Below are 27,060 nucleotides of genomic sequence, written 5' to 3'. Positions count from 1 at the left end.
GGTTTTAGACAAATGTAATTGCTGGATCGAGAATGAGGAGGATGAAGAGGAGCAGGTGAGCGGGCAGGTGCATGAAGGAGATACAGAAATAGATCAAGAGGGAGAAACTACAAAAAATAATGACATTAAAGAAGGAATGGACAAAGGAAAAAAAGAATTGGAACAAACACGTCAAAAGGAAGAGAAAGAGATAAAGATGGACAGGACTATAGACCAAAAAAGTGTACCGGACAGAGCAGAACAAAAGGACAACGAACAGAATATGGAAATGGATAAAGGAATGGAAGAGGAAAATTCAGCGAAATCAAGTAAAAGGAGAAGACCAATAAAGGTAATGCCAAACATTGAAGTAGCTAAAAAAAGACTGGTTAAAAAACAAAATGTGGATAAAAATGAGGCGGTAAAGGACTTAAAGGAGATGGAATGAAGAAATGGTTGTCATGAATGTCATTTTAAGAACTGTCTTTTGGGTTATGGTTTTAAGAATGGTTGCTTTTAATGCTAGAGGGTTAGTGGATATAAGAAAATTTGAAAATGTCAAGGAAATGTGTAAAAATGAGGATGTGATTATGTTGCAAGAAACTAACTGGAAAGAAGTACATATAAGTGAAGTAAGGAAAATATGGAATGGGAAGATTTTGTATAATAATGGTGATGATAGAACTGGAAGAGGAGTTGCAGTACTAATAAGAGAAAGCAGTGATGTAACATGTAATGTTGTTTATAACGATGGAGTTGGAAAATGTATGGCGTTTGAAATGGAATATGAAGATAGGAAAATACTTGGTATAAATATACATGCACCAACAAAAGAGAAAGAGAAGAGGGAGTATTACAATGTTTTACGAAAATGTATAAGGAAATATAAGGAAATTATTATTATGGGGGATTTTAATGTTGTGTTTAGTAAACTGGATATGGCTGAGGGAATGACTTTTAAGACAGACACAGGACGAAAAAGAGTTAAAATTGTTGATGGAAGAAAATAACTTGATTGATGTATGGAGGGAAAGGAATGAAAAGAAAAGGAATTTTCAAGAAGACAAATAGTGGGTAATTTTATGTGTAAAACAAGAATAGATTTCATTTTATGTACAAGAAATATAGAACGGTTTTTAGGAAAATAAGGTATAAAGAAACAACTTTAAGTGATCATAAACCTATTTTTATGCAAAATAGATTGGAACATAGTGAAAAGAGGTCCGGGAGTATGGGTTTTAAACACTGAGGTTCTAAAGAATCAAGATTATGTTTTAAGTGTACAAGAGATCATTACAAGGGAAAAAGAAGACGGAATGTATAGAGAAGATAAAAGAATTTGGTGGGAAAATGTGAAACATGAAATCAGAAAGTTTACAATAAAATACTGTGGGTTGGTGCAGAGATGTAAAAAGAGAAAGGAAAGAGAAATAAGAGAACAATTAGAAAAGGAAATGAATAAGAATGAAAAGACTTGCAAAAATTAAGGAAATGGAAGAAGAATGTAAAGAAATAGAAGAAAATAAATATAAAGGGGCAAGATTAAGAAGCAAAGCAAAGTACACAGTGGAAGGAGAGAAATGTACAAAGTTTTTCTTTGACTTAGAAAGAAGAAGGGGAGTGGCACAGACAATCAAGGAACTAAAAAATGAAAATGGGGATATGGTGGAAACAAATGAGGGGATTTTAAAAGCCATAAAAGAATATTATGAGAAGTTATTTAGGGCAGAAGGAGTAAACGATAAAGATAAAAACAAGTTACTAAAGAAAATTAAGACAAAAGTCGGGGAGGAGGATAAAAAAGAGTGTGAGCAAGAGATAAGTGAGGAAGAAATAAAAAGAGCAATAAGTGAACTGAATAAAGGGAAAAGCCCGGGCCTGGATGGGTTAGGGAATGAATTTTACAAGATATTTAAGGATTTTTTAACCGGTATTTTAAAAGAAGTGTATGAAGAGATCTTTAGGAAAGAGGAAATGAATCAGAGAATGGGGATGGGATTAATAAAACTCATATATAAGAGAAAAGGAGAGAAAGTAGACTTAAAAAATTACAGACCGATCACAATGCTGAATACAGATCTGAAAATTTTAACAAAAGTTTTAGCCAACAGACTGAAAGAAGTAATGCCATCTATAATTGAAACAAATCAAGTGTATGGAGTTAAAGGGAAAGATATAGCGGACACAACGATAAGCATAATAGACAGAATAAGGTATATGAAGGAAAAAAACAAAAAAGGATATGTAATCAGTTTGGATTTTGAAAAAGCTTTTGACAGAGTGGAACATGAATATTTATTTGGAATTTTAAGAGCGTACGGGTTTGGTGAAAATTTTGTCAAGTGGATTACGATTTTATATAGGGGAGCAATAACAAGAGTAAAATGTAATGGTTTTTTAACAGAATGTTTTAAAATTACTAGGTCAATAAGGCAAGGATGTCCATTATCAGCGCTCTTATATTCACTAGTAGCAGAACCACTAGGATTAGCAGTAAAAACAGAGGAAGACATAAGAGGAATAAGCATTGAAGGAAGTGGGGGAAATGAAAAAATATTTCAATATGCAGATGATACAACCATAATTGTTAAGGATATAGAGAGTGTTAAAAAAGTAATGGAAGTGGTACAGACGTTTTGTAGGGGATCAGGAGGCAAGATAAATGAAGAGAAAACTGTATATATGAGATTTGGAGGAGTGGTTGGTGTAACGGATTGTTTTAATTTTAAAGAAACGGAAGAAGTAAAGATTTTAGGTGTTTTAATGGGAAAAAACGAAAAAATGTTAAAGAAGTAATGTGGGAAGAAATACTAGGAGGAATTGAAAGAAGGCTAATTTTTTGGAAATTGAGAACGTTAAGTTTAAAAGGAAAAGTTTTAATTTTAAATGTGCTAATGGTGACAAAGTTGTGGTATGTTTTGTATGTGACTGCAATGCCAATGTGGGTGGAAAAAAGGCTGAAAAAATGTTTTTAGATTTTTATGGAATGGCAAACCGCCAAGAATTTCATACAGTACATTAATAGGAGAGGCAGGGAAGGGAGGGATGGGATTAATTGATGTGGAACAAAGAAAAAATAGCTTAAGAGTGAAAATAATAAAAAAATACCTAGATGAGGGAAACAAAGCAGCATGGAAAAAGACAATGGAATATTTTTTAAACAAATGTGGCAATTTTAATTTGGGAGACAATATTTTATGGATGAAAACTAAGAATTGGATGGTGGAAGTGTTGCCAGATTTTTATAAAGAACTGATGAGCGCCTGGGGGAAATTTTTAATTAATGTTAATTTTAATCCACAAGGTCGAGAGAGCATTTTAAATCAGCCTTTATTTCTAAACAATGGCATTTTAAACCAAGGGAAAGAGATTTTTTATAAGAAATGGTGGGATGTTGGGATCACAAGAATCAGAGATGTTTTATATGAATTTAAGGAGGGTTTTTTACCAATGCAGCACATAATAGACGCAATGGAAGAGGCTAAAGAGGATTTTAATAAAACAGAAATAAGAAATAAATATGAAGTAATAAAAGAAGCAATACCCAAAGAGTGGATAAAACAAATAGAAAACATGGAAGAAGAGCAGCAAGAGAAAGAGGTATTTGTGAAGTTGGGAGAAAAACAATTTTATTTTAAAGAATGCACGGTCAAAATGATTTATGATTTCTTTAGAGAGGGAATCTTTAAGAAACCTGTCGTCAATATGTATTGGGTACAGAAATTTGAAGATCTTAAGGAAGATGACATTTGGAATAACATGAAAGGAAGAATGATAGATGCACGACTGGAAAGCTTAGAGTTTCTTATTAGGCACAAAGCGGTTTTTACTGATGTTTTATTGAAAAAAATAGGAATGGAACCAAGTGAAAGATGTAAAGTCTGCAATGCTGAAAATGAAAATTTTTTACACTTGTTTTTAAATTGCAGAGAATTGGACATTTTTAATGAAACCTGTAAAAGACTAATCGAAATGTTAAGAGGGGAACAAAAAGAGAAAAAAATAGAATGGAGCAGAGTGATATTGTTGGGTATAGAAGAAAAGTGTAAACACAAAAAGATGATAAATTTGATTGTCATGCTAATGAAATGTGCAATATGGGAAAGAAGAGCAGAGGCAAAAAACAGGAAAATGTAATAGATGTATGGAATGTTTTCAAAAGGAAGTTTGAGAAATATGTAGAACATTTACATTGTTATTTTAAGCAAGAAAACAAATTGCAAGACTTTTACAAAGTGTTTGATTCAGATATGTACAATGTTTGTAAAAAGTTTGATTTAAAAATGCCAGTAACAGAATGATTTTGATGATGTTTTTTCTTTTTAGTATTTAATGTATTTTATTTAATTGAAGAAAATGTAAAAATACAAAGTGTATAGAAAGAGACTTGCTGTACTGGATGGACTAAGTGATGAATTGTAAACTTTATGTTTTTATCATATTTTTCTAATAAAAAAAAAAAAAAAAAAAAAAAAAAAAAAAAAAAAAAAAATCCACGCCTGATCTCAGAAGCTAAGCAGAGTTGGGCCTGGTTAGTACTTGGATGGGAGACTGCCTAGGAATACCAGGTGCTGTAAATTTTGAGTTTTTTCACTACTTATCTACTTATCTTTTTAAGTCTAAGATGGCGCCAAAGTTTGACCAGCTCTTTGCTTTCCCTTAAAACTTTTTTTTTTCTTTTGCCTTATTAGTATTTGGATAGTCTCAGAGTTTGACTTCTTTATATAAGATGGCTATCACTTAAATATGATCGAGCCACTTTTATATCTATTGGTGTACAATGCACCCATTTCTTATCTAGTAAAATGGACCCATGTTGGCGTGCCACATCCTGAAAGATAAAGGGGACGCGACAGCACACCGGCGTCCATACCAAACGAGTTCACGCCAGAACAGGTTGAGGCACGCTACACCGCACTTGGGCCTACCTAGTGTCCTGTTAGCCAACGTCCAGTCTCTGGAAAACAAGCTTTTTCACTGACCTCAGGGCAAGGATCAAGTTCCAGAGAGACATTCCAGACTTTGCAACCTCCTCTGCTTCACCGAGACATGGCTGAACCCAGCTGTACTTTACCACAGAGTTTGACCGTTTTTAACTTCTCCGCTTACTAATGGACAGAACTTTAATGGAGCTCGGGAAGAATTTTTTTTTGGAGTGTGTCTGATGGTGAATAATGGCACTGGTGCCTCAGCGCGAAATTGTCCTCTGCAGCACGCTTTCTGCACACCAAACCTGAAACTTCATGACCATCAAATGTCGCCTTTCTACCTTCCACGGAATTCAGCTCGGATAGTTGGCGCCTGGTTATATTCCACCTCAAGCGGACACGGCGCTGCAATATGGGATTTAAACGACCACCTTTTTCAACACACTTATCACAGCACACTGGCCGCACTCATTGTGCTGGGGTTTTAACAGCTCAAACCTTTCGCCACTGCCGAACTTTAACCAGCACATCACCTGCCCCACCAGGGGCGAAGGACACTGGATCACTGCTACACAGAGTTTGAGACAGCTACCAGGCAAAATCATTCCCGCTCTTTGGTAAATGGACCATGCCGCCATTTTCCTCGTACCTGTTTTTCAAACAGAGGCTGAAACAGGAAGCCCTTAAACAGAGGGAGGTGTCACGCTGGACTGACCATTCGATGGCCGCCTCTGCAGGACGCTTTGGATGACGCAGACTGGGCCATGTTCAGGTGTAGCTCCGAGGACGCCAACGTGTTCACGGAAGCGGTGGTGGGATTCATCGGGAAACTAGCGGATGACACGGTAGAGAAAACCGTCATCAGGACGCTTTAGCTCAACCAGAAGCCGTGGGTAGACAAAACTATCCGCTACTCTCTGAGATCCCGCCCCGCAGCCTATAACACGGGGATAGCTCACCGGGATATGACTGAATACAAGGCTGCGTGTTCACGCCTGATCGCGCGCAGAGCGGTAAAGGAGGCAAAGAGGCGCTACGGGAGGAAACTTGAGTCACAGTTTCAACACAGTGACTCTAGGAGCCTTTGGCAGGGACTGAGAAACATCACGGACTATAAAACGCCAACCTCCAGAGTGGAGAGCGCGGATGCTTCTCTGGCAGACGAATTCTAAACACCTTTATGCTCGCTTTCGAGGCTGCAGCTAATCACGCTAATCACGCTTAGCGCCGCTGGCGCATGATGAACAGCACGCATTCATTACGCCTAGTATAGAGCCGGAGAGAGGAAATCGCGTTCACCATTTCGGAGCACGACGTAAGGAGGGCATTCAGGAAAGTGAATACCAGGAAGGCAGCAGGACCTGACGGCATCACAGGTCGGGTTCTGAGAGCCTGTGCTGACCAGCTAGCACCGGTGTTCTCTGAGATATTTAATCTCTCCTGAAACAGTCTATAGTCCCCTCATGTTTCAAAGAGTCCATCATTGTTCCTGTGCCAAGAAACCTCAACCATCTTGCCTAAATGATTACCGCCCTGTAGCTCTGACGTCTGTAGTGATGAAGTGCTTCGAGAGACTTATCAGAGACTTCATCATGGCACATCACTACCGGACACACTGGACCCACTTCAGTTTGCTTACCGCCAAAACCGGTCTACGGAGGATGCCATCACACACCTCCTCCACACAACCACAAGCCACCTGGATTTTAGGAAAGGGAACTATGTGAAAATGCTGTTCGTGGACTATAGTTCAGCGTTCAACACCATAGTTCCCTCCACGCTCACCTCGGTTGGAGGTCCTGGGACTCAGCCCATCCCTGGCCCTTACTGGATCACCAACTTCCTGACCAGCTCTTTGCACAAGCCGCATGGATGGGAAAACACACCTCATCCTCCTTTAAAGTAGCAGCACTGGAGCCCTCAGGGTTGTGTTCTGAGCCCCTGCTGTACTAACTAATGTACACACATGACTGTGTGGCCACTACAAACTCCACCACCATCATTAAATTTGCTGACGACAATGGCACTTAGTGGGCCTGATCTCCAAAATACGATGAGATGGCCTACCTTCAGGAGATCAACAACCTGTTCAGATGGTGTCTCGAACAATCTTCTCAGAACGTCAGCAAAACAAAGGAGTTAATAGTGGACTTCTGCCACGGCCAGGTGCTGTTACCATCCCATCATGATCGACGGGACCCCAGTGGAGAGAGGGACAGTTTCCGTACCTGGGTGTTCACATCACCAGGACCTGTCTTGGTCCTGTCACATTTAACACCCTGGTGAAGTAGCTGCCCGCAAACGAGAGTTTGACTGTCTTTAACTACTTAACTAATGCTCTTATCTTTAATGTAACTGCATTTTCGAGAGTGTTTTTGATTTCAAACATCACTTCCTGGTTAATGGCAACAGCCCATGCAGGACAGGCGCAGCAGCTTCAGAAGGTGGTGCGGTCAGCTGAGCGCCTGATCCGCACTGAGCTCCCTGTGCTGCAGCAAGCTACAGCAAGCGGGGCTGTACCAGGGCCAGGAAGGATGGGAAGACCTCAGCCATCCCAACAATGGACTGCTGTCTGTTTTTGAGTTTTTCACTAGGAAAGCGCTAATACACTGGCCCTGAAGGCAAACACAGAGAGAATGAGGAGGAGCTTCTTCCGCAGGCCATTACTGTCTGAACCAGAGAACACCCAGCACCTAATTACCGGTATTCCGATGTTTAAACAGAGTCCCCAGATACTGTTTTTAACTTACTTTGGACAATTGCACTAGCTTACTTTAACTGGACACATTTTGACAGCCATTTTTTTTTTTTTTTTTTTTTTTCATTACACTTATTTACATATATTTTTTAAACTTTGCCTCACTTTTTTTATACATATTTTTATACATTATTTTATATTTATATATATTTAAATTCTCGTTTTCTCAGAAGCTATTTTGATGTTGGGCAGTTAGTAAAAGGATTTCACTGCCTGTCGTACCAGGTGCTGTAAGTTTTTGAGACAAATACTACTTATTTAATACACTGGCCCTAAGTGTGGCCAAAGTTTGACCAGCTCTTTGCTTTCCCTTACTGCTTATTTAATTCAATTGCCTTTAAAGTAGCTGTACTTTAAACAGAGTTTGACTGTTTTTAACTACTTAACTAATGCTCTTATCTTTAATGTAGCTCATTTTGAAGTATTTTTTTGTATTTCATTCATTACTTATCTAGTATAATGGCACTTAGTGTGCCTCACCTTAAAATAGGGGCTTTTTGCAGCAGCTTTAACTTACGGCCATACCACACCTGTTCACGCCTGATCTCGTCTGATCTCAGAAGCTAAGCAGAGTTGGGCCTAGTTAGTACTTGGATGGGAGACTGCCTAGGAATACCAGGTGCTGTAAGTTTTGAGTTTTTCACTACTTATCTAATACAACGGCCCTTAGTGTGGTCAAAGTTTGACCAGCTCTTTGCTTTCCCTTACTGCTTATTTAATTCAATTGCCTTTAAAGTAGCTGTTCTTTAAACAGAGTTTGACTGTTTTTAACTACTTAACTAATGCTCTTATCTTTAATGTAGCTCATTTTGAAGTATTTTTTTTTTTGTATTTCATTCATTACTTATCTAGTATAATGGCACTTAGTGTGCCTCACCTTAAAATAGGGGGCTTTTTGCAGCAGCTTTTGCTTACGGCCATACCACCCTGTTCACGCCTGATGTCGTCTGATCTCAGAAGCTAAGCAGAGTTGGGCCTGGTTAGTACTTGGATGGGAGACTGCCTAGGAATACCAGGTGCTGTAAATTTTTGAGTTTTTTCACTACTTATCTAATACAACGGCCCTTAGTGTGGCCAAAGTTTGACCAGCTCTTTGCTTTCCCTTACTGCTTATTTAATTCAATTGCCTTTAAAGTAGCTGTACTTTAAACAGAGTTTGACTGTTTTTAACTACTTAACTAATGCTCTTATCTTTAATGTAGCTCATTTTGAAGTATTTTTTTGTATTTCATTCATTACTTATCTAGTATAATGGCACTTAATGTGCCACACCTTAAAATAGGGGGCTTTTTGCAGCAGCTTTCGCTTACGGCCATACCACCCTGTTCACGCCTGATCTCGTCTGATCTCAGAAGCTAAGCAGAGTTGGGCCTAGTTAGTACTTGGATGGGAGACTGCCTAGGAATACCAGGTGCTGTAAGCTTTTGAGTTTTTTCACTACTTATCTAATACACTGGCCCTTAGTGTGGCCAAAGTTTGACCAGCTCTTTGCTTTCCCTTACTGCTTATTTAATTCAATTGCCTTTAAAGTAGCTGTTCTTTAAACAGAGTTTGACTGTTTTTAACTACTTAACTAATGCTCTTATCTTTAATGTAGCTCATTTTGAAGTATTTTTTTTTTTTTGTATTTCATTCATTACTTATCTAGTATAATGGCACTTAGTGTGCCTCACCTTAAAATAGGGGCTTTTGCAGCAGCTTTAGCTTACGGCCATACCACCCTGTTCACGCCTGATCTCGTCTGATCTCAGAAGCTAAGCAGAGTTGGGCCTGGTTAGTACTTGGATGGGAGACTGCCTAGGAATACCAGGTGCTGTAAATTTTTGAGTTTTTTCACTACTTATCTAATACAACGGCCCTTAGTGTGGCCAAAGTTTGACCAGCTCTTTGCTTTCCCTTACTGCTTATTTAATTCAATTGCCTTTAAAGTAGCTGTACTTTAAACAGAGTTTGACTGTTTTTAACTACTTAACTAATGCTCTTATCTTTAATGTAGCTCATTTTGAAGTATTTTTTTTTGTATTTCATTCATTACTTATCTAGTATAATGGCACTTAGTGTGCCTCACCTTAAAATAGGGGGCTTTTTGCAGCAGCTTTCGCTTACGGCCATACCACCCTGTTCACGCCTGATCTCGTCTGATCTCAGAAGCTAAGCAGAGTTGGGCCTAGTTAGTACTTGGATGGGAGACTGCCTAGGAATACCAGGTGCTGTAAGTTTTTGAGTTTTTCACTACTTATCTAATACACTGGCCCTTAGTGTGGTCAAAGTTTGACCAGCTCTTTGCTTTCCCTTACTGCTTATTTAATTCAATTGCCTTTAAAGTAGCTGTTCTTTAAACAGAGTTTGACTGTTTTTAACTACTTAACTAATGCTCTTATCTTTAATGTAGCTCATTTTGAAGTATTTTTTTTTTATTTCATTCATTACTTATCTAGTATAATGGCACTTAGTGTGCCTCACCTTAAAATAGGGGCTTTTTGCAGCAGCTTTAGCTTACGGCCATACCACCCTGTTCACGCCTGATCTCGTCTGATCTCAGAAGCTAAGCAGAGTTGGGCCTAGTTAGTACTTGGATGGGAGACTGCCTAGGAATACCAGGTGCTGTAAGTTTTTGAGTTTTTTCACTACTTATCTAATACACTGGCCCTTAGTGTGGTCAAAGTTTGACCAGCTCTTTGCTTTCCCTTACTGCTTATTTAATTCAATTGCCTTTAAAGTAGCTGTTCTTTAAACAGAGTTTGACTGTTTTTAACTACTTAACTAATGCTCTTATCTTTAATGTAGCTCATTTTGAAGTATTTTTTTTTTTGTATTTCATTCATTACTTATCTAGTATAATGGCACTTAGTGTGCCTCACCTTAAAATAGGGGGCTTTTTGCAGCAGCTTTCGCTTACGGCCATACCACCCTGTTCACGCCTGATCTTGTCTGATCTCAGAAGCTAAGCAGAGTTGGGCCTAGTTAGTACTTGGATGGGAGACTGCCTAGGAATACCAGGTGCTGTAAGTTTTGAGTTTTTCACTACTTATCTAATACACTGGCCCTTAGTGTGGTCAAAGTTTGACCAGCTCTTTGCTTTCCCTTACTGCTTATTTAATTCAATTGCCTTTAAAGTAGCTGTTCTTTAAACAGAGTTTGACTGTTTTTAACTACTTAACTAATGCTCTTATCTTTAATGTAGCTCATTTTGAAGTATTTTTTTTTTTTTTTGTATTTCATTCATTACTTATCTAGTATAATGGCACTTAGTGTGCCTCACCTTAAAATAGGGGCTTTTGCAGCAGCTTTAGCTTACGGCCATACCACCCTGTTCACGCCTGATCTCGTCTGATCTCAGAAGCTAAGCAGAGTTGGGCCTAGTTAGTACTTGGATGGGAGACTGCCTAGGAATACCAGGTGCTGTAAGTTTTTGAGGTTTTTCACTACTTATCTAATACACTGGCCCATAGTGTGGTCAAAGTTTGACCAGCTCTTTGCTTTCCCTTACTGCTTATTTAATTCAATTGCCTTTAAAGTAGCTGTTCTTTAAACAGAGTTTGACTGTTTTTAACTACTTAACTAATGCTCTTATCTTTAATGTAGCTCATTTTGAAGTATTTTTTTGTATTTCATTCATTACTTATCTAGTATAATGGCACTTAGTGTGCCTCACCTTAAAATAGGGGGCTTTTTGCAGCAGCTTTAGCTTACGGCCATACCACCCTGTTCACGCCTGATCTCGTCTGATCTCAGAAGCTAAGCAGAGTTGGGCCTGGTTAGTACTTGGATGGGAGACTGCCTAGGAATACCAGGTGCTGTAAGTTTTTGAGTTTTTTCACTACTTATCTAATACAACGGCCCTTAGTGTGGCCAAAGTTTGACCAGCTCTTTGCTTTCCCTTACTGCTTATTTAATTCAATTGCCTTTAAAGTAGCTGTTCTTTAAACAGAGTTTGACTGTTTTTAACTACTTAACTAATGCTCTTATCTTTAATGTAGCTCATTTTGAAGTATTTTTTTTTTTGTATTTCATTCATTACTTATCTAGTATAATGGCACTTAGTGTGCCTCACCTTAAAATAGGGGCTTTTGCAGCAGCTTTAGCTTACGGCCATACCACCCTGTTCACGCCTGATCTCGTCTGATCTCAGAAGCTAAGCAGAGTTGGGCCTAGTTAGTACTTGGATGGGAGACTGCCTAGGAATACCAGGTGCTGTAAGTTTTTGAGTTTTTTCACTACTTATCTAATACACTGGCCCTTAGTGTGGTCAAAGTTTGACCAGCTCTTTGCTTTCCCTTACTGCTTATTTAATTCAATTGCCTTTAAAGTAGCTGTTCTTTAAACAGAGTTTGACTGTTTTTAACTACTTAACTAATGCTCTTATCTTTAATGTAGCTCATTTTGAAGTATTTTTTTTTTTTTGTATTTCATTCATTACTTATCTAGTATAATGGCACTTAGTGTGCCTCACCTTAAAATAGGGGGCTTTTTGCAGCAGCTTTTGCTTACGGCCATACCACCCTGTTCACGCCTGATCTCGTCTGATCTCAGAAGCTAAGCAGAGTTGGGCCTAGTTAGTACTTGGATGGGAGACTGCCTAGGAATACCAGGTGCTGTAAGTTTTTGAGTTTTTTCACTACTTATCTAATACACTGGCCCTTAGTGTGGTCAAAGTTTGACCAGCTCTTTGCTTTCCCTTACTGCTTATTTAATTCAATTGCCTTTAAAGTAGCTGTTCTTTAAACAGAGTTTGACTGTTTTTAACTACTTAACTAATGCTCTTATCTTTAATGTAGCTCATTTTGAAGTATTTTTTTTTATTTCATTCATTACTTATCTAGTATAATGGCACTTAGTGTGCCTCACCTTAAAATAGGGGCTTTTTGCAGCAGCTTTAGCTTACGGCCATACCACCCTGTTCACGCCTGATCTCGTCTGATCTCAGAAGCTAAGCAGAGTTGGGCCTAGTTAGTACTTGGATGGGAGACTGCCTAGGAATACCAGGTGCTGTAAGTTTTGAGTTTTTCACTACTTATCTAATACACTGGCCCTTAGTGTGGTCAAAGTTTGACCAGCTCTTTGCTTTCCCTTACTGCTTATTTAATTCAATTGCCTTTAAAGTAGCTGTTCTTTAAACAGAGTTTGACTGTTTTTAACTACTTAACTAATGCTCTTATCTTTAATGTAGCTCATTTTGAAGTATTTTTTTGTATTTCATTCATTACTTATCTAGTATAATGGCACTTAGTGTGCCTCACCTTAAAATAGGGGCTTTTTGCAGCAGCTTTAGCTTACGGCCATACCACCCTGTTCACGCCTGATCTCGTCTGATCTCAGAAGCTAAGCAGAGTTGGGCCTAGTTAGTACTTGGATGGGAGACTGCCTAGGAATACCAGGTGCTGTAAGTTTTGAGTTTTTTCACTACTTATCTAATACACTGGCCCTTAGTGTGGTCAAAGTTTGACCAGCTCTTTGCTTTCCCTTACTGCTTATTTAATTCAATTGCCTTTAAAGTAGCTGTTCTTTAAACAGAGTTTGACTGTTTTTAACTACTTAACTAATGCTCTTATCTTTAATGTAGCTCATTTTGAAGTATTTTTTTTTATTTCATTCATTACTTATCTAGTATAATGGCACTTAGTGTGCCTCACCTTAAAATAGGGGCTTTTTGCAGCAGCTTTAGCTTACGGCCATACCACCCTGTTCACGCCTGATCTCGTCTGATCTCAGAAGCTAAGCAGAGTTGGGCCTGGTTAGTACTTGGATGGGAGACTGCCTAGGAATACCAGGTGCTGTAAGTTTTTGAGTTTTTCACTACTTATCTAATACACTGGCCCTTAGTGTGGTCAAAGTTTGACCAGCTCTTTGCTTTCCCTTACTGCTTATTTAATTCAATTGCCTTTAAAGTAGCTGTTCTTTAAACAGAGTTTGACTGTTTTTAACTACTTAACTAATGCTCTTATCTTTAATGTAGCTCATTTTGAAGTATTTTTTTTTTTTTATTTCATTCATTACTTATCTAGTATAATGGCACTTAGTGTGCCTCACCTTAAAATAGGGCTTTTTGCAGCAGCTTTAGCTTTACGGCCATACCACCCTGTTCACGCCTGATCTCGTCTGATCTCAGAAGCTAAGCAGAGTTGGGCCTAGTTAGTACTTGGATGGGAGACTGCCTAGGAATACCAGGTGCTGTAAGTTTTTGAGTTTTTTCACTACTTATCTAATACACTGGCCCTTAGTGTGGTCAAAGTTTGACCAGCTCTTTGCTTTCCCTTACTGCTTATTTAATTCAATTGCCTTTAAAGTAGCTGTTCTTTAAACAGAGTTTGACTGTTTTTAACTACTTAACTAATGCTCTTATCTTTAATGTAGCTCATTTTGAAGTATTTTTTTTTTTTTGTATTTCATTCATTACTTATCTAGTATAATGGCACTTAGTGTGCCTCACCTTAAAATAGGGGGCTTTTTGCAGCAGCTTTAAGCTTACGGCCATACCACCCTGTTCACGCCTGATCTCGTCTGATCTCAGAAGCTAAGCAGAGTTGGGCCTAGTTAGTACTTGGATGGGAGACTGCCTAGGAATACCAGGTGCTGTAAGTTTTTGAGTTTTTCACTACTTATCTAATACACTGGCCCTTAGTGTGGTCAAAGTTTGACCAGCTCTTTGCTTTCCCTTACTGCTTATTTAATTCAATTGCCTTTAAAGTAGCTGTTCTTTAAACAGAGTTTGACTGTTTTTAACTACTTAACTAATGCTCTTATCTTTAATGTAGCTCATTTTGAAGTATTTTTTTTTTTTGTATTTCATTCATTACTTATCTAGTATAATGGCACTTAGTGTGCCTCACCTTAAAATAGGGGCTTTTGCAGCAGCTTTAGCTTACGGCCATACCACCCTGTTCACGCCTGATCTCGTCTGATCTCAGAAGCTAAGCAGAGTTGGGCCTAGTTAGTACTTGGATGGGAGACTGCCTAGGAATACCAGGTGCTGTAAGTTTTTGAGTTTTTCACTACTTATCTAATACACTGGCCCTTAGTGTGGTCAAAGTTTGACCAGCTCTTTTGCTTTCCCTTACTGCTTATTTAATTCAATTGCCTTTAAAGTAGCTGTTCTTTAAACAGAGTTTGACTGTTTTTAACTACTTAACTAATGCTCTTATCTTTAATGTAGCTCATTTTGAAGTATTTTTTTTTTTGTATTTCATTCATTACTTATCTAGTATAATGGCACTTAGTGTGCCTCACCTTAAAATAGGGGCTTTTTGCAGCAGCTTTAGCTTACGGCCATACCACCCTGTTCACGCCTGATCTCGTCTGATCTCAGAAGCTAAGCAGAGTTGGGCCTAGTTAGTACTTGGATGGGAGACTGCCTAGGAATACCAGGTGCTGTAAGTTTTGAGTTTTTTCACTACTTATCTAATACACTGGCCCTTAGTGTGGTCAAAGTTTGACCAGCTCTTTGCTTTCCCTTACTGCTTATTTAATTCAATTGCCTTTAAAGTAGCTGTTCTTTAAACAGAGTTTGACTGTTTTTAACTACTTAACTAATGCTCTTATCTTTAATGTAGCTCATTTTGAAGTATTTTTTTTTTTGTATTTCATTCATTACTTATCTAGTATAATGGCACTTAGTGTGCCTCACCTTAAAATAGGGGCTTTTTGCAGCAGCTTTAAACTACGGCCATACCACCCTGTTCACGCCTGATCTCGTCTGATCTCAGAAGCTAAGCAGAGTTGGGCCTAGTTAGTACTTGGATGGGAGACTGCCTAGGAATACCAGGTGCTGTAAGTTTTTGAGTTTTTCACTACTTATCTAATACACTGGCCCTTAGTGTGGTCAAAGTTTGACCAGCTCTTTGCTTTCCCTTACTGCTTATTTAATTCAATTGCCTTTAAAGTAGCTGTTCTTTAAACAGAGTTTGACTGTTTTTAACTACTTAACTAATGCTCTTATCTTTAATGTAGCTCATTTTGAAGTATTTATTTTTTTTTTTGTATTTCATTCATTACTTATCTAGTATAATGGCACTTAGTGTGCCTCACCTTAAAATAGGGGCTTTTTGCAGCAGCTTTAAACTACAGCCATACCACCCTGTTCACGCCTGATCTCGTCTGATCTCAGAAGCTAAGCAGAGTTGGGCCTGGTTAGTACTTGGATGGGAGACTGCCTAGGAATACCAGGTGCTGTAAGTTTTTGAGTTTTTCACTACTTATCTAATACACTGGCCCTTAGTGTGGTCAAAGTTTGACCAGCTCTTTGCTTTCCCTTACTGCTTATTTAATTCAATTGCCTTTAAAGTAGCTGTTCTTTAAACAGAGTTTGACTGTTTTTAACTACTTAACTAATGCTCTTATCTTTAATGTAGCTCATTTTGAAGTATTTTTTTGTATTTCATTCATTACTTATCTAGTATAATGGCACTTAGTGTGCCTCACCTTAAAATAGGGGCTTTTTGCAGCAGCTTTAGCTTACGGCCATACCACCCTGTTCACGCCTGATCTCGTCTGATCTCAGAAGCTAAGCAGAGTTGGGCCTAGTTAGTACTTGGATGGGAGACTGCCTAGGGAATACCAGGTGCTGTAAGTTTTTGAGTTTTTCACTACTTATCTAATACACTGGCCCTTAGTGTGGTCAAAGTTTGACCAGCTCTTTGCTTTCCCTTACTGCTTATTTAATTCAATTGCCTTTAAAGTAGCTGTTCTTTAAACAGAGTTTGACTGTTTTTAACTACTTAACTAATGCTCTTATCTTTAATGTAGCTCATTTTGAAGTATTTTTTTTTTTGTATTTCATTCATTACTTATCTAGTATAATGGCACTTAGTGTGCCTCACCTTAAAATAGGGGCTTTTGCAGCAGCTTTTAGCTTACGGCCATACCACCCTGTTCACGCCTGATCTCGTCTGATCTCAGAAGCTAAGCAGAGTTGGGCCTAGTTAGTACTTGGATGGGAGACTGCCTAGGAATACCAGGTGCTGTAAGTTTTTGAGTTTTTTCACTACTTATCTAATACACTGGCCCTTAGTGTGGTCAAAGTTTGACCAGCTCTTTGCTTTCCCTTACTGCTTTTTTAATTCAATTGCCTTTAAAGTAGCTGTTCTTTAAACAGAGTTTGACTGTTTTTAACTACTTAACTAATGCTCTTATCTTTAATGTAGCTCATTTTGAAGTATTTTTTTTTTTTTTTGTATTTCATTCATTACTTATCTAGTATAATGGCACTTAGTGTGCCTCACCTTAAAATAGGGGGCTTTTTGCAGCAGCTTTAACTTACGGCCATACCACCCTGTTCACGCCTGATCTCGTCTGATCTCAGAAGCTAAGCAGAGTTGGGCCTAGTTAGTACTTGGATGGGAGACTGCCTAGGAATACCAGGTGCTGTAAGTTTTTGAGTTTTTCACTACTTATCTAATACACTGGCCCTTAGTGTGGTCAAAGTTTGACCAGCTCTTTGCTTTCCCTTACTGCTTATTTAATTCAATTGCCTTTAAAGTAGCTGTTCTTTAAACAGAGTTTGACTGTTTTTAACTACTTAACTAATGCTCTTATCTTTAATGTAGCTCATTTTGAAGTATTTTTTTTTTTTGTATTTCATTCATTACTTATCTAGTATAATGGCACTTAGTGTGCCTCACCTTAAAATAGGGGCTTTTTGCAGCAGCAGCTTTAAACTACGGCCATACCACCCTGTTCACGCCTGATCTCGTCTGATCTCAGAAGCTAAGCAGAGTTGGGCCTGGTTAGTACTTGGATGGGAGACTGCCTAGGAATACCAGGTGCTGTAAGTTTTTGAGTTTTTCACTACTTATCTAATACACTGGCCCTTAGTGTGGTCAAAGTTTGACCAGCTCTTTGCTTTCCCTTACTGCTTATTTAATTCAATTGCCTTTAAAGTAGCTGTTCTTTAAACAGAGTTTGACTGTTTTTAACTACTTAACTAATGCTCTTATCTTTAATGTAGCTCATTTTGAAGTATTTTTTTTTGTATTTATTTCATTCATTACTTATCTAGTATAATGGCACTTAGTGTGCCTCACCTTAAAATAGGGGGCTTTTTGCAGCAGCTTTAGCTTACGGCCATACCACCCTGTTCACGCCTGATCTCGTCTGATCTCAGAAGCTAAGCAGAGTTGGGCCTAGTTAGTACTTGGATGGGAGACTGCCTAGGAATACCAGGTGCTGTAAGTTTTGAGTTTTTCACTACTTATCTAATACACTGGCCCTTAGTGTGGTCAAAGTTTGACCAGCTCTTTGCTTTCCCTTACTGCTTATTTAATTCAATTGCCTTTAAAGTAGCTGTTCTTTAAACAGAGTTTGACTGTTTTTAACTACTTAACTAATGCTCTTATCTTTAATGTAGCTCATTTTGAAGTATTTTTTTTTTTTTGTATTTCATTCATTACTTATCTAGTATAATGGCACTTAGTGTGCCTCACCTTAAAATAGGGGCTTTTTGCAGCAGCTTTAGCTTACGGCCATACCACCCTGTTCACGCCTGATCTCGTCTGATCTCAGAAGCTAAGCAGAGTTGGGCCTAGTTAGTACTTGGATGGGAGACTGCCTAGGAATACCAGGTGCTGTAAGTTTTTGAGTTTTTCACTACTTATCTAATACACTGGCCCTTAGTGTGGTCAAAGTTTGACCAGCTCTTTGCTTTCCCTACTGCTTATTTAATTCAATTGCCTTTAAAGTAGCTGTTCTTTAAACAGAGTTTGACTGTTTTTAACTACTTAACTAATGCTCTTATCTTTAATGTAGCTCATTTTGAAGTATTTTTTTTTTTGTATTTCATTCATTACTTATCTAGTATAATGGCACTTAGTGTGCCTCACCTTAAAATAGGGGCTTTTTGCAGCAGCTTTAGCTTACGGCCATACCACCCTGTTGTTCACGCCTGATCTCGTCTGATCTCAGAAGCTAAGCAGAGTTGGGCCTAGTTAGTACTTGGATGGGAGACTGCCTAGGAATACCAGGTGCTGTAAGTTTTTGAGTTTTTCACTACTTATCTAATACACTGGCCCTTAGTGTGGTCAAAGTTTGACCAGCTCTTTGCTTTCCCTTACTGCTTATTTAATTCAATTGCCTTTAAAGTAGCTGTTCTTTAAACAGAGTTTGACTGTTTTTAACTACTTAACTAATGCTCTTATCTTTAATGTAGCTCATTTTGAAGTATTTTTTTTTATTTCATTCATTACTTATCTAGTATAATGGCACTTAGTGTGCCTCACCTTAAAATAGGGGGCTTTTTGCAGCAGCTTTAGCTTACGGCCATACCACCCTGTTCACGCCTGATCTCGTCTGATCTCAGAAGCTAAGCAGAGTTGGGCCTAGTTAGTACTTGGATGGGAGACTGCCTAGGAATACCAGGTGCTGTAAGTTTTTGAGTTTTTCACTACTTATCTAATACACTGGCCCTTAGTGTGGTCAAAGTTTGACCAGCTCTTTGCTTTCCCTTACTGCTTATTTAATTCAATTGCCTTTAAAGTAGCTGTTCTTTAAACAGAGTTTGACTGTTTTTAACTACTTAACTAATGCTCTTATCTTTAATGTAGCTCATTTTGAAGTATTTTTTTTTTTTGTATTTCATTCATTACTTATCTAGTATATAATGGCACTTAGTGTGCCTCACCTTAAAATAGGGGCTTTTTGCAGCAGCTTTAAACTTACGGCCATACCACCCTGTTCACGCCTGATCTCGTCTGATCTCAGAAGCTAAGCAGAGTTGGGCCTAGTTAGTACTTGGATGGGAGACTGCCTAGGAATACCAGGTGCTGTAAGTTTTTGAGTTTTTCACTACTTATCTAATACACTGGCCCTTAGTGTGGTCAAAGTTTGACCAGCTCTTTGCTTTCCCTTACTGCTTATTTAATTCAATTGCCTTTAAAGTAGCTGTTCTTTAAACAGAGTTTGACTGTTTTTAACTACTTAACTAATGCTCTTATCTTTAATGTAGCTCATTTTGAAGTATTTTTTTTTTTGTATTTCATTCATTACTTATCTAGTATAATGGCACTTAGTGTGCCTCACCTTAAAATAGGGGGCTTTTGCAGCAGCTTTAGCTTACGGCCATACCACCCTGTTCACGCCTGATCTCGTCTGATCTCAGAAGCTAAGCAGAGTTGGGCCTAGTTAGTACTTGGATGGGAGACTGCCTAGGAATACCAGGTGCTGTAAGTTTTTGAGTTTTTTCACTACTTATCTAATACACTGGCCCTTAGTGTGGTCAAAGTTTGACCAGCTCTTTGCTTTCCCTTACTGCTTATTTAATTCAATTGCCTTTAAAGTAGCTGTTCTTTAAACAGAGTTTGACTGTTTTTAACTACTTAACTAATGCTCTTATCTTTAATGTAGCTCATTTTGAAGTATTTTTTTTTTTTTTTTTTTGTATTTCATTCATTACTTATCTAGTATAATGGCACTTAGTGTGCCTCACCTTAAAATAGGGGGCTTTTTGCAGCAGCTTTAGCTTACGGCCATACCACCCTGTTCACGCCTGATCTCGTCTGATCTCAGAAGCTAAGCAGAGTTGGGCCTAGTTAGTACTTGGATGGGAGACTGCCTAGGAATACCAGGTGCTGTAAGTTTTTGAGTTTTTCACTACTTATCTAATAACACTGGCCCTTAGTGTGGTCAAAGTTTGACCAGCTCTTTGCTTTCCCTTACTGCTTATTTAATTCAATTGCCTTTAAAGTAGCTGTTCTTTAAACAGAGTTTGACTGTTTTTAACTACTTAACTAATGCTCTTATCTTTAATGTAGCTCATTTTGAAGTATTTTTTTTTTTGTATTTCATTCATTACTTATCTAGTATAATGGCACTTAGTGTGCCTCACCTTAAAATAGGGGCTTTTTGCAGCAGCTTTAAACTTACGGCCATACCACCCTGTTCACGCCTGATCTCGTCTGATCTCAGAAGCTAAGCAGAGTTGGGCCTAGTTAGTACTTGGATGGGAGACTGCCTAGGAATACCAGGTGCTGTAAGTTTTGAGTTTTTCACTACTTATCTAATACACTGGCCCTTAGTGTGGTCAAAGTTTGACCAGCTCTTTGCTTTCCCTTACTGCTTATTTAATTCAATTGCCTTTAAAGTAGCTGTTCTTTAAACAGAGTTTGACTGTTTTTAACTACTTAACTAATGCTCTTATCTTTAATGTAGCTCATTTTGAAGTATTTTTTTTTGTATTTCATTCATTACTTATCTAGTATAATGGCACTTAGTGTGCCTCACCTTAAAATAGGGGGCTTTTTGCAGCAGCTTTTTAAAACTTACGGCCATACCACCCTGTTCACGCCTGATCTCGTCTGATCTCAGAAGCTAAGCAGAGTTGGGCCTAGTTAGTACTTGGATGGGAGACTGCCTAGGAATACCAGGTGCTGTAAGTTTTTGAGTTTTTCACTACTTATCTAATACACTGGCCCTTAGTGTGGTCAAAGTTTGACCAGCTCTTTGCTTTCCCTTACTGCTTATTTAATTCAATTGCCTTTAAAGTAGCTGTTCTTTAAACAGAGTTTGACTGTTTTTAACTACTTAACTAATGCTCTTATCTTTAATGTAGCTCATTTTGAAGTATTTTTTTTTGTATTTCATTCATTACTTATCTAGTATAATGGCACTTAGTGTGCCTCACCTTAAAATAGGGGCTTTTTGCAGCAGCTTTAGCTTACGGCCATACCACCCTGTTCACGCCTGATCTCGTCTGATCTCAGAAGCTAAGCAGAGTTGGGCCTAGTTAGTACTTGGATGGGAGACTGCCTAGGAATACCAGGTGCTGTAAGTTTTTGAGTTTTTCACTACTTATCTAATACACTGGCCCTTAGTGTGGTCAAAGTTTGACCAGCTCTTTGCTTTCCCTACTGCTTATTTAATTCAATTGCCTTTAAAGTAGCTGTTCTTTAAACAGAGTTTGACTGTTTTTAACTACTTAACTAATGCTCTTATCTTTAATGTAGCTCATTTTGAAGTATTTTTTTTTGTATTTCATTCATTACTTATCTAGTATAATGGCACTTAGTGTGCCTCACCTTAAAATAGGGGCTTTTTGCAGCAGCTTTAAACTACGGCCATACCACCCTGTTCACGCCTGATCTCGTCTGATCTCAGAAGCTAAGCAGAGTTGGGCCTAGTTAGTACTTGGATGGGAGACTGCCTAGGAATACCAGGTGCTGTAAGTTTTTGAGTTTTTCACTACTTATCTAATACACTGGCCCTTAGTGTGGTCAAAGTTTGACCAGCTCTTTGCTTTCCCTTACTGCTTATTTAATTCAATTGCCTTTAAAGTAGCTGTTCTTTAAACAGAGTTTGACTGTTTTTAACTACTTAACTAATGCTCTTATCTTTAATGTAGCTCATTTTGAAGTATTTTTTTTTTTGTATTTCATTCATTACTTATCTAGTATAATGGCACTTAGTGTGCCTCACCTTAAAATAGGGGGCTTTTTGCAGCAGCTTTAGCTTACGGCCATACCACCCTGTTCACGCCTGATCTCGTCTGATCTCAGAAGCTAAGCAGAGTTGGGCCTAGTTAGTACTTGGATGGGAGACTGCCTAGGAATACCAGGTGCTGTAAGTTTTTGAGTTTTTCACTACTTATCTAATACACTGGCCCTTAGTGTGGTCAAAGTTTGACCAGCTCTTTGCTTTCCCTTACTGCTTATTTAATTCAATTGCCTTTAAAGTAGCTGTTCTTTAAACAGAGTTTGACTGTTTTTAACTACTTAACTAATGCTCTTATCTTTAATGTAGCTCATTTTGAAGTATTTTTTTTTTTTTTTATTTCATTCATTACTTATCTAGTATAATGGCACTTAGTGTGCCTCACCTTAAAATAGGGGCTTTTTGCAGCAGCTTTAGCTTACGGCCATACCACCCTGTTCACGCCTGATCTCGTCTGATCTCAGAAGCTAAGCAGAGTTGGGCCTAGTTAGTACTTGGATGGGAGACTGCCTAGGAATACCAGGTGCTGTAAGTTTTTGAGTTTTTCACTACTTATCTAATACACTGGCCCTTAGTGTGGTCAAAGTTTGACCAGCTCTTTGCTTTCCCTTACTGCTTATTTAATTCAATTGCCTTTAAAGTAGCTGTTCTTTAAACAGAGTTTGACTGTTTTTAACTACTTAACTAATGCTCTTATCTTTAATGTAGCTCATTTTGAAGTATTTTTTTTTTTGTATTTCATTCATTACTTATCTAGTATAATGGCACTTAGTGTGCCTCACCTTAAAATAGGGGCTTTTGCAGCAGCTTTAGCTTACGGCCATACCACCCTGTTCACGCCTGATCTCGTCTGATCTCAGAAGCTAAGCAGAGTTGGGCCTAGTTAGTACTTGGATGGGAGACTGCCTAGGAATACCAGGTGCTGTAAGTTTTTGAGTTTTTTCACTACTTATCTAATACACTGGCCCTTAGTGTGGTCAAAGTTTGACCAGCTCTTTGCTTTCCCTTACTGCTTATTTAATTCAATTGCCTTTAAAGTAGCTGTTCTTTAAACAGAGTTTGACTGTTTTTAACTACTTAACTAATGCTCTTATCTTTAATGTAGCTCATTTTGAAGTATTTTTTTTTTATTTCATTCATTACTTATCTAGTATAATGGCACTTAGTGTGCCTCACCTTAAAATAGGGGGCTTTTTGCAGCAGCTTTAGCTTACGGCCATACCACCCTGTTCACGCCTGATCTCGTCTGATCTCAGAAGCTAAGCAGAGTTGGGCCTAGTTAGTACTTGGATGGGAGACTGCCTAGGAATACCAGGTGCTGTAAGTTTTTGAGTTTTTTCACTACTTATCTAATACACTGGCCCTTAGTGTGGTCAAAGTTTGACCAGCTCTTTGCTTTCCCTTACTGCTTATTTAATTCAATTGCCTTTAAAGTAGCTGTTCTTTAAACAGAGTTTGACTGTTTTTAACTACTTAACTAATGCTCTTATCTTTAATGTAGCTCATTTTGAAGTATTTTTTTTTTTGTATTTCATTCATTACTTATCTAGTATAATGGCACTTAGTGTGCCTCACCTTAAAATAGGGGCTTTTTGCAGCAGCTTTAAACTTACGGCCATACCACCCTGTTCACGCCTGATCGTCTGATCTCAGAAGCTAAGCAGAGTTGGGCCTAGTTAGTACTTGGATGGGAGACTGCCTAGGAATACCAGGTGCTGTAAGTTTTGAGTTTTTCACTACTTATCTAATACACTGGCCCTTAGTGTGGTCAAAGTTTGACCAGCTCTTTGCTTTCCCTTACTGCTTATTTAATTCAATTGCCTTTAAAGTAGCTGTTCTTTAAACAGAGTTTGACTGTTTTTAACTACTTAACTAATGCTCTTATCTTTAATGTAGCTCATTTTGAAGTATTTTTTTTTATTTCATTCATTACTTATCTAGTATAATGGCACTTAGTGTGCCTCACCTTAAAATAGGGGCTTTTTGCAGCAGCTTTAGCTTACGGCCATACCACCCTGTTCACGCCTGATCTCGTCTGATCTCAGAAGCTAAGCAGAGTTGGGCCTAGTTAGTACTTGGATGGGAGACTGCCTAGGAATACCAGGTGCTGTAAGTTTTGAGTTTTTCACTACTTATCTAATACACTGGCCCTTAGTGTGGTCAAAGTTTGACCAGCTCTTTGCTTTCCCTTACTGCTTATTTAATTCAATTGCCTTTAAAGTAGCTGTTCTTTAAACAGAGTTTTGACTGTTTTTAACTACTTAACTAATGCTCTTATCTTTAATGTAGCTCATTTTGAAGTATTTTTTTTTATTTCATTCATTACTTATCTAGTATAATGGCACTTAGTGTGCCTCACCTTAAAATAGGGGCTTTTGCAGCAGCAGCTTTAGCTTACGGCCATACCACCCTGTTCACGCCTGATCTCGTCTGATCTCAGAAGCTAAGCAGAGTTGGGCCTAGTTAGTACTTGGATGGGAGACTGCCTAGGAATACCAGGTGCTGTAAGTTTTGAGTTTTTCACTACTTATCTAATACACTGGCCCTTAGTGTGGTCAAAGTTTGACCAGCTCTTTGCTTTCCCTTACTGTATTTAATTCAATTGCCTTTAAAGTAGCTGTTCTTTAAACAGAGTTTGACTGTTTTTAACTACTTAACTAATGCTCTTATCTTTAATGTAGCTCATTTTGAAGTATTTTTTTTTTTGTATTTCATTCATTACTTATCTAGTATAATGGCACTTAGTGTGCCTCACCTTAAAATAGGGGCTTTTTGCAGCAGCTTTAAACTTACGGCCATACCACCCTGTTCACGCCTGATCTCGTCTGATCTCAGAAGCTAAGCAGAGTTGGGCCTAGTTAGTACTTGGATGGGAGACTGCCTAGGAATACCAGGTGCTGTAAGTTTTTGAGTTTTTTCACTACTTATCTAATACACTGGCCCTTAGTGTGGTCAAAGTTTGACCAGCTCTTTGCTTTCCCTTACTGCTTATTTAATTCAATTGCCTTTAAAGTAGCTGTTCTTTAAACAGAGTTTGACTGTTTTTAACTACTTAACTAATGCTCTTATCTTTAATGTAGCTCATTTTGAAGTATTTTTTTTTTTGTATTTCATTCATTACTTATCTAGTATAATGGCACTTAGTGTGCCTCACCTTAAAATAGGGGGCTTTTTGCAGCAGCTTTAGCTTACGGCCATACCACCCTGTTCACGCCTGATCTCGTCTGATCTCAGAAGCTAAGCAGAGTTGGGCCTAGTTAGTACTTGGATGGGAGACTGCCTAGGAATACCAGGTGCTGTAAGTTTTTGAGTTTTTTCACTACTTATCTAATACACTGGCCCTTAGTGTGGTCAAAGTTTGACCAGCTCTTTGCTTTCCCTTACTGCTTATTTAATTCAATTGCCTTTAAAGTAGCTGTTCTTTAAACAGAGTTTGACTGTTTTTAACTACTTAACTAATGCTCTTATCTTTAATGTAGCTCATTTTGAAGTATTTTTTTTTTTATTTCATTCATTACTTATCTAGTATAATGGCACTTAGTGTGCCTCACCTTAAAATAGGGGGCTTTTTGCAGCAGCTTTAGCTTACGGCCATACCACCCTGTTCACGCCTGATCTCGTCTGATCTCAGAAGCTAAGCAGAGTTGGGCCTAGTTAGTACTTGGATGGGAGACTGCCTAGGAATACCAGGTGCTGTAAGTTTTTGAGTTTTTCACTACTTATCTAATACACTGGCCCTTAGTGTGGTCAAAGTTTGACCAGCTCTTTGCTTTCCCTTACTGCTTATTTAATTCAATTGCCTTTAAAGTAGCTGTTCTTTAAACAGAGTTTGACTGTTTTTAACTACTTAACTAATGCTCTTATCTTTAATGTAGCTCATTTTGAAGTATTTTTTTTTTTTATTTCATTCATTACTTATCTAGTATAATGGCATTAGTGTGCCTCACCTTAAAATAGGGGCTTTTTGCAGCAGCTTTAGCTTACGGCCATACCACCCTGTTCACGCCTGATCTCGTCTGATCTCAGAAGCTAAGCAGAGTTGGGCCTAGTTAGTACTTGGATGGGAGACTGCCTAGGAATACCAGGTGCTGTAAGTTTTGAGTTTTTCACTACTTATCTAATACACTGGCCCTTAGTGTGGTCAAAGTTTGACCAGCTCTTTGCTTTCCCTTACTGCTTATTTAATTCAATTGCCTTTAAAGTAGCTGTTCTTTAAACAGAGTTTGACTGTTTTTAACTACTTAACTAATGCTCTTATCTTTAATGTAGCTCATTTTGAAGTATTTTTTTGTATTTCATTCATTACTTATCTAGTATAATGGCACTTAGTGTGCCTCACCTTAAAATAGGGGCTTTTTGCAGCAGCTTTAGCTTACGGACCATACCACCCTGTTCACGCCTGATCTCGTCTGATCTCAGAAGCTAAGCAGAGTTGGGCCTAGTTAGTACTTGGATGGGAGACTGCCTAGGAATACCAGGTGCTGTAAGTTTTTGAGTTTTTCACTACTTATCTAATACACTGGCCCTTAGTGTGGTCAAAGTTTGACCAGCTCTTTGCTTTCCCTTACTGCTTATTTAATTCAATTGCCTTTAAAGTAGCTGTTCTTTAAACAGAGTTTGACTGTTTTTAACTACTTAACTAATGCTCTTATCTTTAATGTAGCTCATTTTGAAGTTTTGAAGTATTTTTTGTATTTCATTCATTACTTATCTAGTATAATGGCACTTAGTGTGCCTCACCTTAAAATAGGGGCTTTTTGCAGCTTTAGCTTACGGCCATACCACCCTGTTCACGCCTGATCTCGTCTGATCTCAGAAGCTAAGCAGAGTTGGGCCTAGTTAGTACTTGGATGGGGAGACTGCCTAGGAATACCAGGTGCTGTAAGTTTTTGAGTTTTTCACTACTTATCTAATACACTGGCCCTTAGTGTGGTCAAAAGTTTGACCAGCTCTTTGCTTTCCCTTACTGTATTTAATTCA

The 27,060-nt window shown here is 38.2% G+C and overlaps 37 non-coding genes and 11 pseudogenes across 37 annotated transcripts; all 48 read left to right on the top strand.

Annotated features, from left to right (window-relative positions):
- Positions 1–8,176: 8,176 nt before the first annotated feature.
- LOC122361213 lies at positions 8,177–8,296 on the top strand (annotated as a pseudogene).
- Positions 8,297–8,574: 278 nt separating this feature from the next.
- On the top strand, positions 8,575–8,693 carry LOC122361232 (annotated as a pseudogene).
- A 276-nt stretch (positions 8,694–8,969) lies between these two features.
- Positions 8,970–9,088, top strand: LOC122361394. The gene has a single exon (XR_006252953.1). It is a non-coding gene; the product is annotated as a 5S ribosomal RNA (ribosomal RNA).
- Positions 9,089–9,368: 280 nt separating this feature from the next.
- On the top strand, positions 9,369–9,487 carry LOC122361268. Its single transcript, XR_006252912.1, has one exon. It is a non-coding gene; the product is annotated as a 5S ribosomal RNA (ribosomal RNA).
- A 278-nt stretch (positions 9,488–9,765) lies between these two features.
- On the top strand, positions 9,766–9,884 carry LOC122361169. The gene has a single exon (XR_006252889.1). It is a non-coding gene; the product is annotated as a 5S ribosomal RNA (ribosomal RNA).
- A 275-nt stretch (positions 9,885–10,159) lies between these two features.
- LOC122361168 lies at positions 10,160–10,278 on the top strand. Its single transcript, XR_006252888.1, has one exon. It is a non-coding gene; the product is annotated as a 5S ribosomal RNA (ribosomal RNA).
- A 280-nt stretch (positions 10,279–10,558) lies between these two features.
- On the top strand, positions 10,559–10,677 carry LOC122361204 (annotated as a pseudogene).
- A 280-nt stretch (positions 10,678–10,957) lies between these two features.
- Positions 10,958–11,076, top strand: LOC122361167. The gene has a single exon (XR_006252887.1). It is a non-coding gene; the product is annotated as a 5S ribosomal RNA (ribosomal RNA).
- A 276-nt stretch (positions 11,077–11,352) lies between these two features.
- LOC122361383 lies at positions 11,353–11,471 on the top strand. The gene has a single exon (XR_006252942.1). It is a non-coding gene; the product is annotated as a 5S ribosomal RNA (ribosomal RNA).
- Positions 11,472–11,749: 278 nt separating this feature from the next.
- On the top strand, positions 11,750–11,868 carry LOC122361166. Its single transcript, XR_006252886.1, has one exon. It is a non-coding gene; the product is annotated as a 5S ribosomal RNA (ribosomal RNA).
- Positions 11,869–12,150: 282 nt separating this feature from the next.
- Positions 12,151–12,269, top strand: LOC122361165. The gene has a single exon (XR_006252885.1). It is a non-coding gene; the product is annotated as a 5S ribosomal RNA (ribosomal RNA).
- A 275-nt stretch (positions 12,270–12,544) lies between these two features.
- On the top strand, positions 12,545–12,663 carry LOC122361164. Its single transcript, XR_006252884.1, has one exon. It is a non-coding gene; the product is annotated as a 5S ribosomal RNA (ribosomal RNA).
- A 273-nt stretch (positions 12,664–12,936) lies between these two features.
- On the top strand, positions 12,937–13,055 carry LOC122361162. The gene has a single exon (XR_006252882.1). It is a non-coding gene; the product is annotated as a 5S ribosomal RNA (ribosomal RNA).
- A 274-nt stretch (positions 13,056–13,329) lies between these two features.
- LOC122361362 lies at positions 13,330–13,448 on the top strand. Its single transcript, XR_006252922.1, has one exon. It is a non-coding gene; the product is annotated as a 5S ribosomal RNA (ribosomal RNA).
- Positions 13,449–13,726: 278 nt separating this feature from the next.
- Positions 13,727–13,845, top strand: LOC122361189 (annotated as a pseudogene).
- A 283-nt stretch (positions 13,846–14,128) lies between these two features.
- On the top strand, positions 14,129–14,247 carry LOC122361160. Its single transcript, XR_006252881.1, has one exon. It is a non-coding gene; the product is annotated as a 5S ribosomal RNA (ribosomal RNA).
- Positions 14,248–14,525: 278 nt separating this feature from the next.
- LOC122361159 lies at positions 14,526–14,644 on the top strand. The gene has a single exon (XR_006252880.1). It is a non-coding gene; the product is annotated as a 5S ribosomal RNA (ribosomal RNA).
- A 279-nt stretch (positions 14,645–14,923) lies between these two features.
- Positions 14,924–15,042, top strand: LOC122361158. Its single transcript, XR_006252879.1, has one exon. It is a non-coding gene; the product is annotated as a 5S ribosomal RNA (ribosomal RNA).
- A 278-nt stretch (positions 15,043–15,320) lies between these two features.
- LOC122361219 lies at positions 15,321–15,439 on the top strand (annotated as a pseudogene).
- Positions 15,440–15,721: 282 nt separating this feature from the next.
- LOC122361176 lies at positions 15,722–15,840 on the top strand. The gene has a single exon (XR_006252896.1). It is a non-coding gene; the product is annotated as a 5S ribosomal RNA (ribosomal RNA).
- A 274-nt stretch (positions 15,841–16,114) lies between these two features.
- On the top strand, positions 16,115–16,234 carry LOC122361222 (annotated as a pseudogene).
- Positions 16,235–16,512: 278 nt separating this feature from the next.
- On the top strand, positions 16,513–16,631 carry LOC122361157. Its single transcript, XR_006252878.1, has one exon. It is a non-coding gene; the product is annotated as a 5S ribosomal RNA (ribosomal RNA).
- A 284-nt stretch (positions 16,632–16,915) lies between these two features.
- On the top strand, positions 16,916–17,034 carry LOC122361233. Its single transcript, XR_006252908.1, has one exon. It is a non-coding gene; the product is annotated as a 5S ribosomal RNA (ribosomal RNA).
- Positions 17,035–17,316: 282 nt separating this feature from the next.
- LOC122361175 lies at positions 17,317–17,435 on the top strand. Its single transcript, XR_006252895.1, has one exon. It is a non-coding gene; the product is annotated as a 5S ribosomal RNA (ribosomal RNA).
- Positions 17,436–17,716: 281 nt separating this feature from the next.
- On the top strand, positions 17,717–17,835 carry LOC122361156. Its single transcript, XR_006252877.1, has one exon. It is a non-coding gene; the product is annotated as a 5S ribosomal RNA (ribosomal RNA).
- A 279-nt stretch (positions 17,836–18,114) lies between these two features.
- On the top strand, positions 18,115–18,233 carry LOC122361155. The gene has a single exon (XR_006252876.1). It is a non-coding gene; the product is annotated as a 5S ribosomal RNA (ribosomal RNA).
- A 277-nt stretch (positions 18,234–18,510) lies between these two features.
- Positions 18,511–18,632, top strand: LOC122361231 (annotated as a pseudogene).
- Positions 18,633–18,907: 275 nt separating this feature from the next.
- Positions 18,908–19,026, top strand: LOC122361154. Its single transcript, XR_006252875.1, has one exon. It is a non-coding gene; the product is annotated as a 5S ribosomal RNA (ribosomal RNA).
- Positions 19,027–19,308: 282 nt separating this feature from the next.
- On the top strand, positions 19,309–19,427 carry LOC122361221. The gene has a single exon (XR_006252907.1). It is a non-coding gene; the product is annotated as a 5S ribosomal RNA (ribosomal RNA).
- Positions 19,428–19,705: 278 nt separating this feature from the next.
- On the top strand, positions 19,706–19,824 carry LOC122361153. The gene has a single exon (XR_006252874.1). It is a non-coding gene; the product is annotated as a 5S ribosomal RNA (ribosomal RNA).
- Positions 19,825–20,112: 288 nt separating this feature from the next.
- On the top strand, positions 20,113–20,231 carry LOC122361152. The gene has a single exon (XR_006252873.1). It is a non-coding gene; the product is annotated as a 5S ribosomal RNA (ribosomal RNA).
- A 280-nt stretch (positions 20,232–20,511) lies between these two features.
- On the top strand, positions 20,512–20,630 carry LOC122361209. The gene has a single exon (XR_006252906.1). It is a non-coding gene; the product is annotated as a 5S ribosomal RNA (ribosomal RNA).
- Positions 20,631–20,910: 280 nt separating this feature from the next.
- LOC122361198 lies at positions 20,911–21,029 on the top strand. Its single transcript, XR_006252904.1, has one exon. It is a non-coding gene; the product is annotated as a 5S ribosomal RNA (ribosomal RNA).
- Positions 21,030–21,305: 276 nt separating this feature from the next.
- LOC122361150 lies at positions 21,306–21,424 on the top strand. The gene has a single exon (XR_006252871.1). It is a non-coding gene; the product is annotated as a 5S ribosomal RNA (ribosomal RNA).
- Positions 21,425–21,699: 275 nt separating this feature from the next.
- On the top strand, positions 21,700–21,818 carry LOC122361218 (annotated as a pseudogene).
- A 279-nt stretch (positions 21,819–22,097) lies between these two features.
- Positions 22,098–22,216, top strand: LOC122361149. The gene has a single exon (XR_006252870.1). It is a non-coding gene; the product is annotated as a 5S ribosomal RNA (ribosomal RNA).
- A 280-nt stretch (positions 22,217–22,496) lies between these two features.
- On the top strand, positions 22,497–22,615 carry LOC122361148. The gene has a single exon (XR_006252869.1). It is a non-coding gene; the product is annotated as a 5S ribosomal RNA (ribosomal RNA).
- Positions 22,616–22,892: 277 nt separating this feature from the next.
- LOC122361147 lies at positions 22,893–23,011 on the top strand. Its single transcript, XR_006252868.1, has one exon. It is a non-coding gene; the product is annotated as a 5S ribosomal RNA (ribosomal RNA).
- Positions 23,012–23,288: 277 nt separating this feature from the next.
- Positions 23,289–23,407, top strand: LOC122361146. Its single transcript, XR_006252867.1, has one exon. It is a non-coding gene; the product is annotated as a 5S ribosomal RNA (ribosomal RNA).
- Positions 23,408–23,687: 280 nt separating this feature from the next.
- Positions 23,688–23,804, top strand: LOC122361243 (annotated as a pseudogene).
- A 273-nt stretch (positions 23,805–24,077) lies between these two features.
- LOC122361399 lies at positions 24,078–24,196 on the top strand. The gene has a single exon (XR_006252958.1). It is a non-coding gene; the product is annotated as a 5S ribosomal RNA (ribosomal RNA).
- Positions 24,197–24,472: 276 nt separating this feature from the next.
- LOC122361398 lies at positions 24,473–24,591 on the top strand. The gene has a single exon (XR_006252957.1). It is a non-coding gene; the product is annotated as a 5S ribosomal RNA (ribosomal RNA).
- Positions 24,592–24,867: 276 nt separating this feature from the next.
- On the top strand, positions 24,868–24,986 carry LOC122361186. Its single transcript, XR_006252903.1, has one exon. It is a non-coding gene; the product is annotated as a 5S ribosomal RNA (ribosomal RNA).
- Positions 24,987–25,266: 280 nt separating this feature from the next.
- On the top strand, positions 25,267–25,385 carry LOC122361397. Its single transcript, XR_006252956.1, has one exon. It is a non-coding gene; the product is annotated as a 5S ribosomal RNA (ribosomal RNA).
- A 278-nt stretch (positions 25,386–25,663) lies between these two features.
- LOC122361396 lies at positions 25,664–25,782 on the top strand. The gene has a single exon (XR_006252955.1). It is a non-coding gene; the product is annotated as a 5S ribosomal RNA (ribosomal RNA).
- A 276-nt stretch (positions 25,783–26,058) lies between these two features.
- LOC122361395 lies at positions 26,059–26,177 on the top strand. Its single transcript, XR_006252954.1, has one exon. It is a non-coding gene; the product is annotated as a 5S ribosomal RNA (ribosomal RNA).
- A 273-nt stretch (positions 26,178–26,450) lies between these two features.
- Positions 26,451–26,570, top strand: LOC122361234 (annotated as a pseudogene).
- Positions 26,571–26,848: 278 nt separating this feature from the next.
- LOC122361235 lies at positions 26,849–26,968 on the top strand (annotated as a pseudogene).
- The last annotated feature ends 92 nt before the right edge of the window (positions 26,969–27,060 follow it).

The sequence above is a fragment of the Puntigrus tetrazona genome, chromosome 16, assembly GCF_018831695.1.
Source record: "Puntigrus tetrazona isolate hp1 chromosome 16, ASM1883169v1, whole genome shotgun sequence".
NCBI classification, from domain to species: Eukaryota; Metazoa; Chordata; class Actinopteri; order Cypriniformes; family Cyprinidae; genus Puntigrus; species Puntigrus tetrazona.
The sequence above is the reverse complement of the archived record's forward strand: the minus strand, read 5'-3'. Positions and strand labels throughout refer to the sequence as shown.